General features: G+C 41.6%; 1 pseudogene; it reads right to left on the reverse strand.

Moving 5' to 3' along the window:
* Positions 1-5,223: 5,223 nt before the first annotated feature.
* Positions 5,224-6,815, reverse strand: LOC103587044 (annotated as a pseudogene).
* Between the last annotated feature and the right edge of the window lie 1,338 nt (positions 6,816-8,153).

Raw genomic sequence — 8,153 nt, forward strand, 5'->3', positions numbered from 1 at the left:
TTGACTTGGTGTTGTCAGCACCACGCTCAACCAGTGAGCAAACCGGCCATCCCTATATAGGGATCTGAACCCGGGGCCTTGGTGTTCTCAGTGCCACACTCTCCCGAGTGAACCATGAGCCGGCCCTGTGAACACCTTTTTAGTAGCAATAATCAGGGTCTGGATAATCAAAAAGAAAGTTCTATGATCCTCAGCTACAAAATTCTTGATCCTGAAACATGAAATGCTGTTAAGCACCTGTTACAAACATGAACTTGAGCGTTCAAGGACTTGGCTTCAAATCCCAGATTTCACATCGACTTTGGGCTGGTTACAACCTATCTTTGCCTCACTTTCAATATCTGAAATGATAATAACAACCCCTATTTTCCTCAGGATCAGAGGATTAGATCTTTTAATGTATGTAAAATGCTTAGTACAGTTAACATAGTTAACACATGATAAAAGGCAGCTATTTTTTATGATAATGTTCAATGTTCTCTCATGTACGTGCTCACATAAATTCGTATTGATGTTTAGGATCTTTTCACCTGTGAAACTTATATTGCCAATCCCTTCTCAGTATTTGCATGTCCTAGCTCACTCATTTTGTTTAATCTAGGCACTAGTCACTCAGCCATCCCCAGAAAGGTCCTAAGTCTCTAAAAACTTTTGTATTGTTTTCAGAGTTTATTTTGCAGCAAACCATAGGGGCATTAACTGATGATTTTTTATTTGGGTTGCTTGTCCCCTGTTCTTACAATTCTAGGTAGAGAAGGTTCTTCTCTGAGCCCAGGGAATGTGTGCTTTCTGGGTGGGTTCCAAAGTAAATGCCCTTTTCCTTTAAGTGACATAAATAGTCCAGTCACTACTTGCAAACTCTGTTAAGAAGAGGAACAGACCTGTTTCCCCTAGTGTCCCCTGAGTGCCGATAACTGGATGCCAACGAGTTGTTGGCCAGATCATGTAGGATAGGCAGCCATCTACGTAGTGTAATTTGAGGAAATCCCCCTGCTTAAAATATCTTCCCCCAATGGCCCTGACACATGCTTGAAATGTATTACTTACCCTTTAGAGTAAGGTGCTGCCTAAATGCAGAAATGCAATTGTTATCCAGGCGAGGACTCACATTCAGCCATTATCACTCATTAGCACCTCAGTTTAAATTAAACAGATTAGTTGGCTGAGTAGAGACCCAAAGATAATCAGGCACAAGACAAATACGTTTTAATGAGGAAGCTGATCCCAAAGGGTCAGAAGTATGGGGTACTAGGCCATTCAGGTAAGAGGTTGTGAAAATGGGCAGGACAGTTTGGGACAGCCAGGAGGGACTGGTCAAAAAGCAATAGAGGGGAGATGTTGAATATGGGTTGGAAAGACTTTGAAGATGATTCCAGGATTTCTTTATTTTGGATATTACTACAATAAAGATTTTTCTTTTTTTAAAATAAAATTTTTTTTCCCCTTTGGGGTTATTTTCCCAAAGTGGAATTCCCAGGTTAAAAAAAAAAATTTTTTTTTAAAGATGATTGGTAAGGGGATCTTAACCCTTGACTTGGTGTTGTCAGCACCACGCTCAGCCAGTGAGCTAACCGGCCATCCCTAGATAGGGATCCGAACCCATGGCCTTGCTGTTATCAGCACCACACTCTCCCAAGTGAGGCTCAGGCCAGCCCTTCCCAGGATAAAATTAAAGTTTTGTTTGCACAGTGCCAAAATATCAGAGCCACCGGTTCCGTGTAAGTAAACTTGGGTTGCAATGTCTTTGTATAATCACCTTTGCAGAAGGCAAAATTCTTTCATTCAGCCAAAGCTGTTGAGCTTATAGTAAGTGCCAGGTGCCATTTTAGGCTATGGACATACAAAGACGAAATCAATAATCCCTACCTTCGTACAGTCTAATTCTCTCATCAGTCTGAGACAATTCAACTATTCTTGAGTATTATATCTTTCTATTACATTCCTGACATTCTTACTCTTTTATTCCCTTTGACTCTTCATTTTTCCTGAAAAATATTTAAATGATCAACTTATTTATTTGGTGCTGACCAGTATGGGGATTCCAACCCTTGACCTTGGTGTTATGACTCCGTGCTCTAACCATCTGAGCTAACCGGCTAGCCCTAAACTATCATTTTATATAGTCTCTTAAAAAGTCACCATAATACTATATGTTAGTTGAACTGATTCAAGTATTACAGTAAAATTTTGCTGTAATCCCTTCTCCCAGAGAGGACCAATATGAATAATTTGGTTAATTATCACTTTTAAAGTCACTATGTGATGAGTGCCTATAATATACTTGCCAATTATTGAATTATATCTAGGAGGGAGCTATTATTAGCCTCAAATTACAGAGGAGGAAACTGAGTCTTTAGAAGTTAAGATCACACAACTCATAAGTGACCGAGTCAGGATTCAAACCCACCTTTGTCTGACTCCAAAACCTGTGCTCATGTTAAGCATGAAAGAGAAATTTCTTAAACACTTCAATGGTTAACATCTAAAGACTGTTATAGAGTCATCTAAAAATAAGATTGTCTTTGTCATAGACTTAGATGTGAGTTCCTGGATTTCAGAGCCAGTACTTTTGTAAAATTTTTTATGAAGTACATTAGTTTGCTAGAGCTGTCATAACAAATGACCACAATCTGGGTGCCTTAAACAACAGATATTAATTTTTCTCACGATTCTGGAGACTGGAAGTCTGAGATGAAGGTGGCATGCGGGGTTGGTTTACTTCTGAAGCCTCTCTCCTTGGCTTGTAGATGGCTGTCTTCTCCCTGCATCTTCACATGGTCTCCCCATTGTGTATGTCTGTGGCCTCATCTCCTCTTCTTTTTGTTTTTGGTTGTTGGCCAGTTCGGGGATCTGAACTCTTGACCTTGGTGTTATAACACCGCACACTAACCAACTGAGCTAACCAGCCAGCCCTCCTCTTCTTATAAGGACACCAGTCATATTGTATTAGGGTCCACCCATATGACCTCATTTTACCTTAATTACCTCATTAAAGGCCCTATCTCCAAATATAGGCATATTCTGAGGTACTGGAAGGTTAGGCCTTCAACATATGAATTTGGGGGGACATTTAGCCCATAACAATGTAAACCTAAAGGTGCTAATTATTATATAAAAAGAGTTGGACAATAAGATGTTAGTTGTCTGCCTTGCCATGTTCACTCCTATAGTTTGGTTTCAGAAGTATTTATTAACATCCACCATGGTCAAGGCTTGGTATTGGCTAGGGAAAGAAAAACCATGGAGGACGTGGTTGTTGCCTTCAAGGAGTTCACATTCTCTCTGGAAAGTTGTTAGATAGACTGGGGGTTCTCAAACTCCAAAGCACATCAGAGTCACCTGGAGGGCTTGTTAAAACACAGATCACTGGATCCTAACCCCCAGAGTTTCTGATTCAAAGGGTCTGGAGTGGGCCCAAGAATTTGCATTTCTAACAAGTTTCCAGGTGCTGCTGGTCTGGAGACCACACACTTTCAGAACTACTGAGCTAGACATATCAAGATCACATGTGACGTGTATGATTGAGGTGGCACAGGTGCACAGAGAGCACAGAGATGGGGCCATTTTCTGTTTTCATGCTAAAGCAGCTGAGGAAAGAACTGGGAAAGTCCCTTTGCACCTGTAAATTCCCCAGAAAAGATTTTAGTTAGCATTTAGACCTTGAACTCGTAAACAAATTACAGTAAGAAGCATTCGTTGCCTATACATTAATTTGCCACTTAGCAAATATTACCTTTCATTACTAATTATAGCTCTATAAGAGAACAGAAAGAAGCTGAGGTAGCAATCAAGTCTGGGTTCTACCCTTGCTCTGAGAATGCTATGGGAACTTTGGCAAATCACTTACCATCTCTGAGATTGGGTTTTGGTCATCTATAAAATAAAGAGATTCCATGAGAAAAATCTTTGTTTCCTTACAGCTCTAAATCTTTATGATTCTATATATCTAATATATCTATAAGATCCTAAAGCAGGAACTAGGACCATGTCTTTTGCCTCTTATGTATCTCCATCGTATTTAGCATACTATCTTGAACATAGTAACTGTTCAGCAAATGTTTATTAATTAATTGACTGAATCAGTCAATACTGCTGCAAGACACAAGAGATTCTTATGTCACTGCAATAAAGATTATAGCTTCCCCTTACCCCAAGGCAAACCCTTACCCCATATGCCCAGCCACTAGAAACTCACATTTTCAGCAGCCATTCCTCTTTGTCACCACTCACCCACACTATCAACTTTTAACATTATTCCAATCCCCATTCATTTCTCTTGGGCACAATATTGAAGGAAATTATCCACTGACTCCATGGTCTTTCCATTCATTACTTTGCTTCCTGATTTTGTTTAAACTGGCTCTTAGCCTTCTGTGCTCTATGACCTCTAACACACAAAGAACTACCCCATACAAGGTCCGTGAATTAGGGCTTGTGTCCTTCTCACCGGTTGACCTTGGGCAAGTTATTTACCTTCCTGGGTATAATAATAATTAAGAAGATTAAAGAAAAAAATATATCTATATGTGCCATATGGATATATATATATATATATGAATATGTATTATGGCACATAAAGTGATTAATTAGAATAGTGCTTGGCACATAGTAAATGCTCAATTAACATTAGATATTATCTCTTTACAAATTAGACTGTACCTACTTCTCTAAGCCTTTGGCTTAGGAATCTGGCAATCTTAATTTATAGAAGTGCTTTTCAGAAAAAGGCAAAAATTTGTTCTGAAGTCTATATTATTTCTTTTCTTTTCTTTTTTTTTTTTTTTTTTAGCGGCTGGCCTATACAGGGTTCTGAACCCTAGACCTTGGTGTTACAACACCATGCTCTAACCAGCTGAGCTAACTGGTCAGCTCTAAAGTCTGTATTTTTATTTACTTATTTATTTTATTTTTTTGAGGGGTGTACATTTTATTGGAAACCTTAAATACTCTTTATACAAAACATAATGTCTTCAAATCAAGGCTCCTGTGTAGCTTACACAGAACACTTTTTAGATTAGGGGCAAGGAAAAGAACAGTACAGGGCCGAGCCCGTGGCGCACTTGGGAGAGGTTCCTATATAGGACTGGCTGGTGCACTCACTGGCTGAGCACGGTGTGGGCAACACCACACCAAGGGTTGCGATCCCCTTACCGGTCACGAAAAAGACAAAAAAAAAAAAAGAACAGTACAGAGGATGAGTGCTTAGTTTGCCAAAAGGATCCCTCACAACGAATGCTCTTCAGCCAGCTTATCAGCTTTTGCCACAGCTTCTTCAATGGGTCCCACTATATAAAAGGCCTGTTCTGGAAGATGGTCATATTCACCTTCCAAAATATGCTGGAATCTTTTGATGGTTTCCTTCAGAGGTACTACCTTCCCCACATGACCCATGAAAAACTCAGCAACCTGGAATGACTGAGACAAGAAACACTTTATTTTCCGCACACGGGGCACAGTCAACTTGTCTTCTTCAGAAAGTTCATCCATACTCAGGATGGCAATGATGTCCCGGGGCGATTGGTCATCCTGAAAGGTCTTTTGTACCCCGTGGGCAACATCATAATGCTCATTGCCAACAATGTTAGGAACCGTGATACAAGAGGTGGAGTCTAGAGGATCTACAGCTGGATAGATGCCCAGCTCAGTGATAGCATGGGACAGCACAGTGGTAGCATCCAAGTGGACAAAGGAAGTGGCAGGGGCAGGGTCAGTCAAGTCATCAGCAGGCACATAGATAGCCTGTAGAGAAGTGATAGAACCCTTCTTGGTGATGGTGATTCCTTCCTGCAGAGTACCCATATGTCAATGCCCAGAGTAGGCTGATAGCCCACAGCAGAAGGGATTCTGCCCAATAAAGCAGACACCTCTGAGCCAGCCTGGGTGAAGCAAAAGACGTTATCAATAAACAACTGCACATTGTTACCTTCTTGGTCTCTGAAATATTCAGCCAATTATTCCAGTCAGGGCTACCCATGCACGAGCACCAGGTGATTCATTCATTTGGCCATATACCAGTGCTACCTTGGAGGTAGCATCTTTTAAATTGATAACACTAAGACTCAGTCACTTCATGGTATAAGTCATTGCCCTCTTGGGTCATCTCACCAACACCAGCAAATCCAGAGTAACCCCCATGGGCTTTGGTGACATTGTTGATTAACTCCATGATCAGTACTGTCTTGCCAACTCCAGTGCCACCAAAAGAGCCCACTTATGCCACCCTTAGCATAGGGAGCTAGCAGATCCACAACCTTGATACTAGTCACCAGAATTTCCTGCCCCTCACTCATCTCCATGAATTCAGGAGCCTCAGCACAAATAGGAGCAAGTTGTTTGGTTTTGATGGGACCTCTCTCATCTACAGGTTTTCCAATGACCTTCATGATTCTGCCCAAAGTCCCAGGACCAACAGGAATTTTGATTGGTGCACCAGAATCCAGGACTTTCTGGCCTCTAACCAAGCCTTCTGTACCATCCAAAGCAATGGTCCTTACTGTGCTCTCACCCAAATGCTGGGCCACCTCCAAAACCAGCCTGGTTTCCCTGCCTTGCACTTCCAGGGCATTTAGGATCAGTGGTAATCCCTTATCAAACTGGACATCCACCACCGCACTGGTGATGGCCATGATGTGCCCAGTGGTGGTGCCTGCTTTAGATGAAGATGTTTGTACCACATAGTCTCTGGCAAGCTGGACTGCTGCCAGGGCAGCCCACAGTAACTTGGGGTAGCGATACTGAAGGGCTGAGTCCTCACAAGGGCCGAAGGCCAAGGCAGCAGTCACATGACCTACAAGAGTCAACACGGTGGAGCCCATGTGCAGACTCTGAGGTCTGTATTTTCTTTTTTTAAAGATGACCGGTAAAGGGATCTTAACCCTTGATTTGATGTTGTCAGTACCACGCTCTCCCAAACGAGCTAACCGGCCATCCCTATATAGTGATCTGAACCCTTGGCTTTGGTGTTATCAGCACCGCACTCTCCCAAGTGAGCCACAGGCCGGCCCTGAGGTCTGTATTTTTAAAAGAGCAAACAGCCATCTGTCTTTTCATTACAACATATAATAAAGATGGCAGGGGCAAAGATTGAGGCAGGGGAAATTCATAGTATCTTAGATATGTTCTCCTTTGGGTTCAATTCTGGGTTTTTTTTTTTGTCTTTTTCGTGACTGGTAAGGGGATCGCAACCCTTGGTGTGGTGTCACCTGCACCGCGCTCAGCCAGTGAGCGTGCACCGGCCATTCCTATATAGGATCCGAACCTGCGCCAGCAGGAGCGTCGCTACACTCCCAGCGCCACACTCTCCCTAGTGCGCCACAGGGCCGGCCCTCAATTCTGTTTTTAAAAGTATCTATTTAGCATCTCCTAAAGGGAGCTATGTGGTCTTAAAAAAATTCTCATTGGGGAAACATGGGTCCTTTCAAGGTGGACACTCAATGCTTGCTGTTCTTAAAGATGATGCTATGATGACAGTAAATACTTAGATAAAAGGATATAATTGAGTCAGATTACTAGTATAAATAATTGCTGCAAGTTTAAAAACTGTTGGCTGGAGTGGTCAGTGAAAGCTGCAAGAAGCCTAAATGGCCTTTCAGTTAGCCCAAAGGACAGACTGAACTTGGGGACATGTATGCAATTTGGGCTAAAGAACATAATCTGTGTTGTTTTATAGCTCTGAAAAAGGACTGGCTGTTTGCCAACATAACTCCCATTCATATGAGTGACTTCAGATATAACTCTGATGACTGCCAGTGATAAGTTTGACTTTCTCATCCAGCGAGTGGGTGTCTCTGTAATAAAGTAGCATCACTGAACACTGAAGTAATCTTAACATATCCAGGGAAAAGTAATACCATTTCTATAAAAGGAACAGCACAGCTCACTAGTTCCTCAGAATGAACAAGATTGTATTTAGATGTTCAGAGAATCTCTGACAAAGTTATTCATCAAAGGTCATAGAAAATGGTTCTGTATTTGTAGTAAAGTTGTTCTCGTTCTGGCTGTGGTGAGCTATCCATGTTTGTTTTAGCAGCACGTCACCTAAAAAGAGAACTAAAACAGACTGGGAAAAGAGGAAGTATATGTTGAAAATGTGTTTCCCCAAATTATCGAGTGGATTTTATCCAATCATGTTAGTTCATGTTTTTATCGTCATT

The sequence above is a fragment of the Galeopterus variegatus genome, unplaced genomic scaffold (genome assembly GCF_000696425.1).
Source record: "Galeopterus variegatus unplaced genomic scaffold, G_variegatus-3.0.2 Scaffold409, whole genome shotgun sequence".
NCBI lineage: Eukaryota > Metazoa > Chordata > Mammalia > Dermoptera > Cynocephalidae > Galeopterus > Galeopterus variegatus.